Here is a 9,523-nt window from a genome sequence, read left to right on the forward strand (position 1 = left end):
GGAATGTAAACACGGTTAAAATGAATGTGAATAAGCCTGCAATTAGATGGTTAATTTGTAATTGTTAGAGGGATAGTAAAACATTCCCACTACTGTTTCAAGTTAATAAGTAATACGGTTTGTAAATTTACTCCGTTGTAACAGGCCCCACTTCTAAACAAAGTCAAATTTTACTCTTATCTTATAGATACAAGCCTGACAGACAGAAATACTGTTTATACAAAATGTCGCTGTTCTTCCGAAACCTTGGATGTCGAAACTCGCTGTATTTCAGGAAATGGGAAAAACAATGCACCTTTTAAATGATTGTGTTGTCAAAGTTGACAAGTACTTTTTAATTACTTTTATTGGTTAGATATTTGCAAAACCCCCTGAAAAACATAAATGGAGATTCAAAATAATGATTTATGGCAAAAAGTAAAAATCATGAAATAAAAAGGTTTCAGATGGACAGCAGCGATATTTTATGTATATATATATATATATAAGAATGGGCTAAAGACAACACCAGGAGGAAAAACATTAAAAAAGTAAAGTTAGTTGTAAAAGGAAACACAAATCACACAACTTCGTGAACACCTAACACAATAACACAGACTCCTCTTACTATCCTTTAACTGTTTATCTTATTTCTCTCACTAAAGGAAATCTATTGTCTGTAAGTATTGTCTATATATTTTTATTTATATAGCTTTGTGCACTGTCTAAGGCAAACTGAGGCTGGTCCTATGCCACTCACGCATTGCTGGATTGCTTTCATTGTTATGCCTAATTTGTAAATCGCTTTGGATAAAAACTTCTGCTAAAGGGCTAAATGTAAATATATGCTAGTTATAATTCACAACAATGTTGTGAATCCACATTATAACATTGGAAATGACAATCTAATTATGTGTGTGTGCGCACAACAGAAAGAGGAAAAACACTGTTAACATTCCAACTCCACATGATCTCATGGAAAAGACACGGGATGGCAGTAGTGAGGCTATCACGCCCCTTGTTTTAACCTCCAACCCTTGACCTCTGTACTGAGAATATCACAAGTAAAACAACATGACTGTTGTAGAACAAAGACTTCTACACAGTCAGAAAAATTAAAAGAGTCATGAGTGTGAACACACATGATCCTCCTGCGGCTACAGGAAAGGGGAAGATGAAGACCTGACCTTTGAATAAACTGCCTGAAACTGGGCCAAAATGGATCCCAACAGAACAAGACATATACAGAGAGTGGGAGAGAGATTCTATGAATTCAGAGCAGAAGCATTTGAGAAGATCAGAACGTTCACAAAAACATTACAGCAACAGTTAGACATCGCTATGAAGACATGAGTCTTACCTCAAATGATTTCACTATCAGCAGTCTGGAGGATGTGAGTCGGCTGGATGGATAGGGAGGGCGAAAAATGGGCATCATGTCTGCTAATGGGCTTGGAAATGATAAAGTGTGCATGTTTGTCTGAGGGAAGATAGAGGTCAGAAGCAGTTTCACTAAGCTTGTTGATGGAAATGAGAGATGACATAAAGATTTACTTGTTATTGTGTGTGGGTCTGGGATTGTCTGTTGTTAGCACTTATAAAAGCTTGCAGTTACCTCACCTTTTTTAAAAGAAGCCACATGAAATGTTTCGACCAAATATGAACACTTCAACACAGACATCAGTCAATAAAATCTCAAACTAAAACATTGAAAAGACAAAGAGTCTAACATCATAAACCAACACATCGCGGTTAAGCTTACGTCACTACATGTTGACAATACCAAATTCAATATTCAGTGTATCATTTTATGGATGTGTTGGGGTGGTTATATTTCTTTATATATAAAAAAAATCAGTCATCATTTACTCACCTTCGTGTTCTTCCAAATCTGTATACATTTATTTGATCTGATGAACCCAAAGAAAGATATTTGGAAGGATGCTTTTAACCAAACAGTTCTTGGACCCCATTGACTACGATAGTAGAAGAAATGACTTTATTTTTTGTCTCTCTGTTGAAGATATTTTGAAGATGTAGGAAAGCAAACCGTTCTGGGGCACTTTTGACTACCATTGTCATTTTCCTACTATGGTAGTCAATGGTGGCCAAAAACTGTTTGGTTGCAAGCATCCAAATATCTTTCTCTTTATTCAATCAAACAAAGAAATTGATACTGGTCTGGAACAACTAGAGAGTAATTCTTGACAGAATTAACATTTTTGGGTGAACTCTTTAAGGTAAAAATAAGTTTCAGGTTTGTGACCTCAAACATGTGAGAGGACTTATTTTTCAGGTCAGAGACAAATGCTCCATTTAGGTCCAATGTCTTTGCTGTGATCGCTTGGACCATTTGAGATAGGAAATGGATTTAACTCAGTGACACTCAATTCACCAGGCATCACTTTCTGTCTCTCTATCTATCTTCTGTCTTGCTTTCTTTCTGACCTCCATGCTTAATTAGCTCAATTATATGTCTGTTTTTCCACTCATTCACTCACATTGATTTAAATGTCAAATGCCATAAAAAATTCCAGTGACTGGGCAAAAGTAAAAATTAAAATATAAAAACATTAGCATTGGAACATTAGTTGTTCATGCTGCTGATTTCTGGAAACTGGTTGTTCCTTCAGAGCTGCTGTTATAGGAACAAAGAGAGAGGAGAAGTTACATTATATTTTTCTATTGTATGTATGCTATTATTTTTATATTAGTATAATAAAAAGTTAAAGTTATTCACCACACGTGTAATTGACCTACTGTTTCCAGCTGTGTAGTTGGTATATTGATATACCTGGTATACTTCTAATACATTATTTATTTACATTTTCACAGTTTTCATCATTTTAAGATTATACATTTAAAACTGATCACAACACAATAGCTAGAAGATGCAGCTCATAAACTGAACATCCACAACAGAAAAGTCAATGTTTATTGAGTAAACATTAATTAAACACAGTGTGGAAGTGTTTTATGTGCATGTGTATATGTGGTTCAGCTGAAGTACATTATGGCAATTCACTTTAGAAATTTTATCTCACAATGTAGGAAATACTGACTTAACTAATGTAAAACTTCCATGAGTTTTAATTGAGGGAGTGGATAAGGGCTATAGCTCACGAAATATTATTAGCTATAAAAACAATAGTCAATGGAAAGTCTTAGTAATAATGAGTACCAATGTGTGTATGCGTGTGTGTTTGTGTAAAAAGATAAAAGGACATTGACATTGACTCACTCATGACTCAAAATATATCATAATGTAGAATCGTCATATTGATGTCAGATTTGTGTCGCTTTTATGATGGATTCGCATCAGTCTAGGTCAGGGGTCTTCAATTAAAGTTCCAAGAGGTCCGGTCTTTATATTTTCTTCCAAACGGAGGTCCGGACAATATGTTTTTTGAAAATAAATAAATATTTAAACAATTTTTCCCAGTTGGATATACTGTATAAAAGATATGATGTTTTATCAGGCTATTTATTTAATATTTTGATATATGTAGCCTATGCATATGCCCTGTGGTTTTAGGGGAATGCCCTCTTAATAGAAATCTGATCATTTACATTTGTAAATTAAAAAAACTACTGACAACATGCAAACAGCAAATGTAATGTAACAACTAAAATGCTATATAACAATTAAAATCATAAACAGAAAACAGAGTTACTAACTAAACTAGTCTCTCCAAGCCATTGTCACCTTTTCACTTTCATACCAGAACTACTTCTATCTTTAAATAATTTCCCAATTAAAACGTTGTTCATTAAACAAAATGTGAACCTGCTTGTGAAAACCCAGCAAATGTGCTTCATAAAATCATCCTACAGAATATTTTGTGAAAATATAACAATATATTCAATATTGACTGAATAATACCAAAATCTTAGTGAACTTAATGCTTGAAATAAATCTTTGACGCTTGTTATAATAATCAATTCGATTATGAGATGTTAGCCTGGCTTTTCACAGGGTCACAAATGTTTACATGCTGACCAATAAAGCTAATGCCAAATGTAGATAAATACGTTATGGTTAATAAAATATCACAAATCTAGTTGAAAGGTTGGATACAGCAAACAGTAAACAGACTGACGGATACAAATGCTTTAATATTCGCTGCATTTTATTTACTGTTTTGTGTCCATTTACCTGCTCTGCGTGTCTGCACTATAGTAGTGTTAATATAAGCACGTGTTTGCTGCTCTTCATGCGGCGCATCATTTGCTGGAGAGAAGCAGCGGGCGCGGAGCGGAACGGGTTAAAATGAAGCGTTTGGCGCTAAATTAAGATTTTGGAGGAAATCGCGGGAAAGATCAGGTGCATAATGGTCATGAGAGCGTGACTGGTCTATGTAAACAAGCATTTCAAAATCACATTCGAGGAACCCTCAGTTATTATTCCAATGCAGGGTTCTGTACTTGAAAAATGAGAATCCCAAACAATGACATTTGAAAGACTCGAACAATGAAATGTAAAGTATAAGTGTAAAAAAGAGAAGCACTTTTTAATACCTATAAAATCGCTCTTTCTTTCTTTTCATTTTACAATTAAATCTAATTCTATAAGTAAAATGAGATCTCCCTTTACTATTTAATGCTCTTATTATATGAAAAGAGGAAATAAAAGCTTTTGCTCATTTAAAGAGCATTATCTCCTCTATATAACATCTAAGTATTTATATTTCTGCTGCTTATTTTAATTGTCTGTTTACATATAATCATTGTCATTTTCCCTGCCTTGTTAATATTGTTACAGCTATTTCAAAGACATGCAACATCAAACTATTATTTGCAGATTTAACCCACCTTGCTACAGTAAACTCAACAAACGGCATTACTTTGGCATACACAAATGCCTCAGAAGGATTGACCTACATCAGAACGGTTGCTCATATAATAAGAGATTAGCCTAAGATTACGAGAAAACCATCTGTGACTTATTTGTTTTCTGCCAATTATAATTTCACACAAAAACCTACAATCAGCCAAACAAATCAACCAACTTCCATTTATAGTTCATACTTATGTACTTAAAAGTCAAGACGTCACACTGTTTTTTATTTCAATTTGTGGAGACCAACTGGCCTAAATCTATGAACTGGAAACACGTGAAACCTGACAGTGAAGATTAAAGGCCTTGTTTCAAGCAAACCAGTTTATATTGTTTTTAAGCAGCTAGTTTGTCAATAGTGTGGTGTGTTTACAGTTTTCTAGGAGGCCAGACTGTTTATATTGAGTCTTGACGGTCCAGACATAGTGTCAAATTGAAGTGTGTGTCACTGTTTTTTGTACTTTTGTTTTTCAAGACTCACCCAACAGACATACATCATCCTTAACCCTTGTTAAATTACTCTTGCGTGTACAAAACAAATAAAGTGTTGTTCAGCTGTTGTTCATCCATTTGTTTGTGCGCCCACAGTTGACAAGTTTGTCATTATTTGCTCACCTTTATCTTGTTTCCGAATATGTTGTTTCATCCCTGAAACACAGAAAATACACATTGTATGCAACTGTTGCCATAAAACAACAGTCCCAACACAATCTCACAGCAAAAAACTAACAATTTTCTGGACCTTGACAACAACAATTACCATGATGTCTACGAGGAGCCCTTGAAATATATCAGCTGTCCCTAAAATATCTTTATTTGTTTTCAAAGCTGAAACAAGTTGAACGTCATGTAGGTGAGTAGAAAATAACACAATTTAGATTTTGAGCTGAGATTTTGTTCTTGAGACATATTTTAAGTTATGTCATTGTGTCTTTTAAGTTTGGAAAGGTCGAACATTCTTTTTTAGTCTGGGGCTATCCTTTAGCCTTGTCTTTGAAACCAGGTTCTTTAGCATAACCATTTTAAGTTTGTTTTCACTATTTCTTTAAGGCATGTTAGTAACTTTGAGTAAGCTTTTTGTTTTGGAGGGGATGGGTGAGAAGCCTTTTCAATTGAATCCACAGGTACTTGTACCTTAGCATTTACATGCATACACATTTAAAGACCGACAGGCATTTTCAATGATGTTGTTGCTCAGTTCAGACCAGCCTCAAATGTGCTGTGATATTAGACGAACAGATGCTTTATCTTAACCAATGCTTTAATCCATGGGTGTGAAAATGTGTCCAACATGTGTTTGTATACATGTACTTGAAGGCACCTAAACAGTAGGCATGAGTGGTTAAAGTGTGCTAATTACATTTGATGTCTTCCACATGTCTTGGGCCATTTGTGTGTGTGTGGTCTAAAAATCAAACAAATTAGATATCTGTTCAGAATATTTTCACTAAGAATGTATGTTGGTGTGTGTTTGTGTTCCCTACTGGAGTTTCTCTTAATTCATCTCTTGTACACACAAGCTTGCAGGAGTCACAGCCAGATCAGGTAAAATGAAAATGAAGAGAAAGAGGTGTTCAGCCCTAAATGGGGAAACAGAGAAACAAATTCAAAGAGAGAGAGACAGTGCGGGAAAGATTCACTTGAGAATCTTGGCAGAACATATCAGTAACCTACAGTTAATATGCCACCATGGGAGTTACAGAAAAAAGGCTCATGGACTCCAACACCTCACATTTATATGTAGACCGAGTAGACTGAACCGAGCACTGGTAGTTTTTCTTAAAGAGGGTAGTGTGATGGAAAGGACTTGTAAAACTGTTTATAAAATGTGACAGTTCAAAACCAAAGCCAAAGGATTGTATTTGCTAATAACTAACTCAACGGGCTTTCTCCTCCCACTCTCCAAACACACACTCCATCTGCTCGTGTGCTGTCTAATTAGGGAGCAGCTCATTTAACTGATGAAAGGGGAGGCGGCCCCTAAACGTCAGACCGCAATCTCAGTGAAGAACCCGAAGCCTCTGGTGTTTCAGACTATTAACAATACAAACTGGTGTCACAGAGGGTGCTTGTGGGTAGGTGTGTGTTTTACATTACCTCTTTATTGGCGGCTCTTATATCTTCATACGTCACATTGACGGCTTTTTCTGAATGGCTGCCCTTATGATTAAGGACATAGTCTATTATTTGTGGCATTGCAATTGCAGGTATCACAGTTGTGTGCTCTTGGTTCGGTCTCTTTCTACATCTTGCACACACCTACACAATCACTTAAAGAAACACTTAAGGGGGATATTTTAAATGGAAGTAGATATAATAAATGTATCAGTAGCCTATATCTGTGGGGAAGAGTGCGGATGTATATCAAAACACATTTATTATTATTTAGTTTTTTACACTGTTGCTATGATTGCAATGGTTTGATTCCAATCTTATAGACACATATCGTCTTTATAGTTTGTAATGAAAATAAACATCCATGAAGAACCTTTAACATTCTAAGAACTTTTCTGCTTCACGAATGGATCATTGTTGCGGAAAAGAGTCCTTAAAAAATCAAGAAAAAATGGTTCTTTGGGCAACCAAAATGTCATAGCTATGAAAAAAGTTTGTAAGTTCATTAATTGTAACATAATGTATATTAAACCATTCCACACACTAGACATTATGGAATTAGCACGTCATTTATTTTGTACACTATTTCTATAACCTGACTAATGTAGCTTGAGATGATTGAACTCAAGGAAAATGAGATATTATAATGAAAGGTTTAAAACGTAGATACGATCAATGACTTCAGCACATAAAAGTAATAAATTAACAGTTTTAACAGATTATGTTATGTAAGACACACAGCCCTCCTTCTTAATCACGCATTAGGCAAGTATTTAATGATAAATTAATCAAAGCAACGGAGCAAACAGTCAATATATGTCCAGGTCAGGGCAGGCTGCTATTGACAGCATCCCTTCCTCAGTAATTACTTTTCCAGTTCGTTAAAGACCAGCGCTTTAGCTTGAATGACCGAGGCCGATAAGAGTGAAGTCGCTCATGCCGATTGAAGCCTGAGCATTCTCTCGTTTAATTAAAGGCCAATAAACCCAATACATTCGTCTTGTCTTCATTAAAATTTCTGGATATTCATCAAGTGTATGTCAGATATTGTTAATCAATGTAGCAAAAGTCTGTTGTTTTAAATGAGGTTTCCTGCCTTTCTGGCCCAGAGAAACACTTTCTGGTTCTCCACATGCACACATGGAGTGCACTGCAAAATCTGTGTGTTGTGTGGTTTGGGGCCTGGCTGTGTGTTCAGAGTTGATTAATAGCTAACTGTAGCCGAGTACAAAATAATGACGTAACGTTTATCAGAATCAAAGAAATTAAACAAACAATTAATTTGATCACAATTGAGGCTACATCTCTAAATAACACTTTACATTTAAATTCATTGAATATGAGCAGTCTAAATAGCTTCAGAATCACAGAATAATAACGACAGAGGCTGGAAGGTAATCCTAACCAAATCATAGATATGCAAAATCTGTTGAGAGGATATTCAGCTCTGCCAAGCCCTGTAATACTGATCCAAATAGGTCTTAGTGAAAGAGAGCAGCCGGGCTCTGGATGAGAGAGGGAACAGGCTCGGATGGTTCCATGCTTTTGTGTGTGGTCTGAATCACAAGCCCCTTGAGACTCACCCCTCCTTTGGTGCCCACTCTCTCCATCGCATGTTTACACGGTCACTTTCTCTTCCTTCTCTTTACTAATTCGCTACAGGTGGGCCTGATCACAAACAGGCACCACCGAGAGCAACTAACGGGACCCTGCTAACCTTTCTAGGGGTTGTTAACAGATATAGGGGCTCAGGGAGAAACATTATGTGTGTGTGTGTGTGTGTGTGGTCTCAGTGTATGCTAGTGAACCTTATAACCGAAACACGACTCGCTAAGTCAAGACATAGAATCATAGGACATCATACAGTTCACTTAAAATTCATCATAATATATTAAGCCTCATGTCTTTACTGTTATTTTATGACTTACTTCTGAGAAAGACAAAAGAAGATATTTCCAAGAAAGAATTTGGTAACCAAACAACATTGGGCCCCATTGACCTCGACACAAAAGCACTAGGACACTTCTCAAAACATCTTCTTTTGTGTTTCACAGATATATGAATTTATATGAATTCATATTTTATTATATGTTAAATCAACAAATTGTTGAATTTTATTTTATATTTATTGTATTCAACTATTTGTTGAATGGGTCGAGTAACTGTCAGATTTAAGTTTAGCCAAGAAACGGTTCTTCTACTGTTAATCAAAAATAGTACTGGCTAGACATACTTTTAACCTAAATGCTATTTACTTGTTATTTCTTGCTTTTTTCTGAAATAATCTTCACAGACTCTATTCTTTGCGGAAGTTTGGGTCACAAAGTCGCATGATGATGACAGAATTTTGGGTGAAAAGCTTTGCGTCAATTATTAATTTCAAGTTGTTTCAACCCATAGTTGAGTCAAATACAGACATTTTCTTAACTGATTGAAACCAGTGTTTGGATTTCACTATTAACTCAACAATTGGTTAAAACAACCCAAGAATTTTAGAGTGTATGATTTTTGGATCAGTGAGTCTTGAACTGCATTCCAGACGGGTTAATAAATGAAGACATAAACTTTCATGTTTGGATGCGCTATTTAACA

This window comes from Barbatula barbatula (assembly GCF_947034865.1).
Source record: "Barbatula barbatula genome assembly, chromosome: 2".
Lineage (NCBI taxonomy): Eukaryota > Metazoa > Chordata > Actinopteri > Cypriniformes > Nemacheilidae > Barbatula > Barbatula barbatula.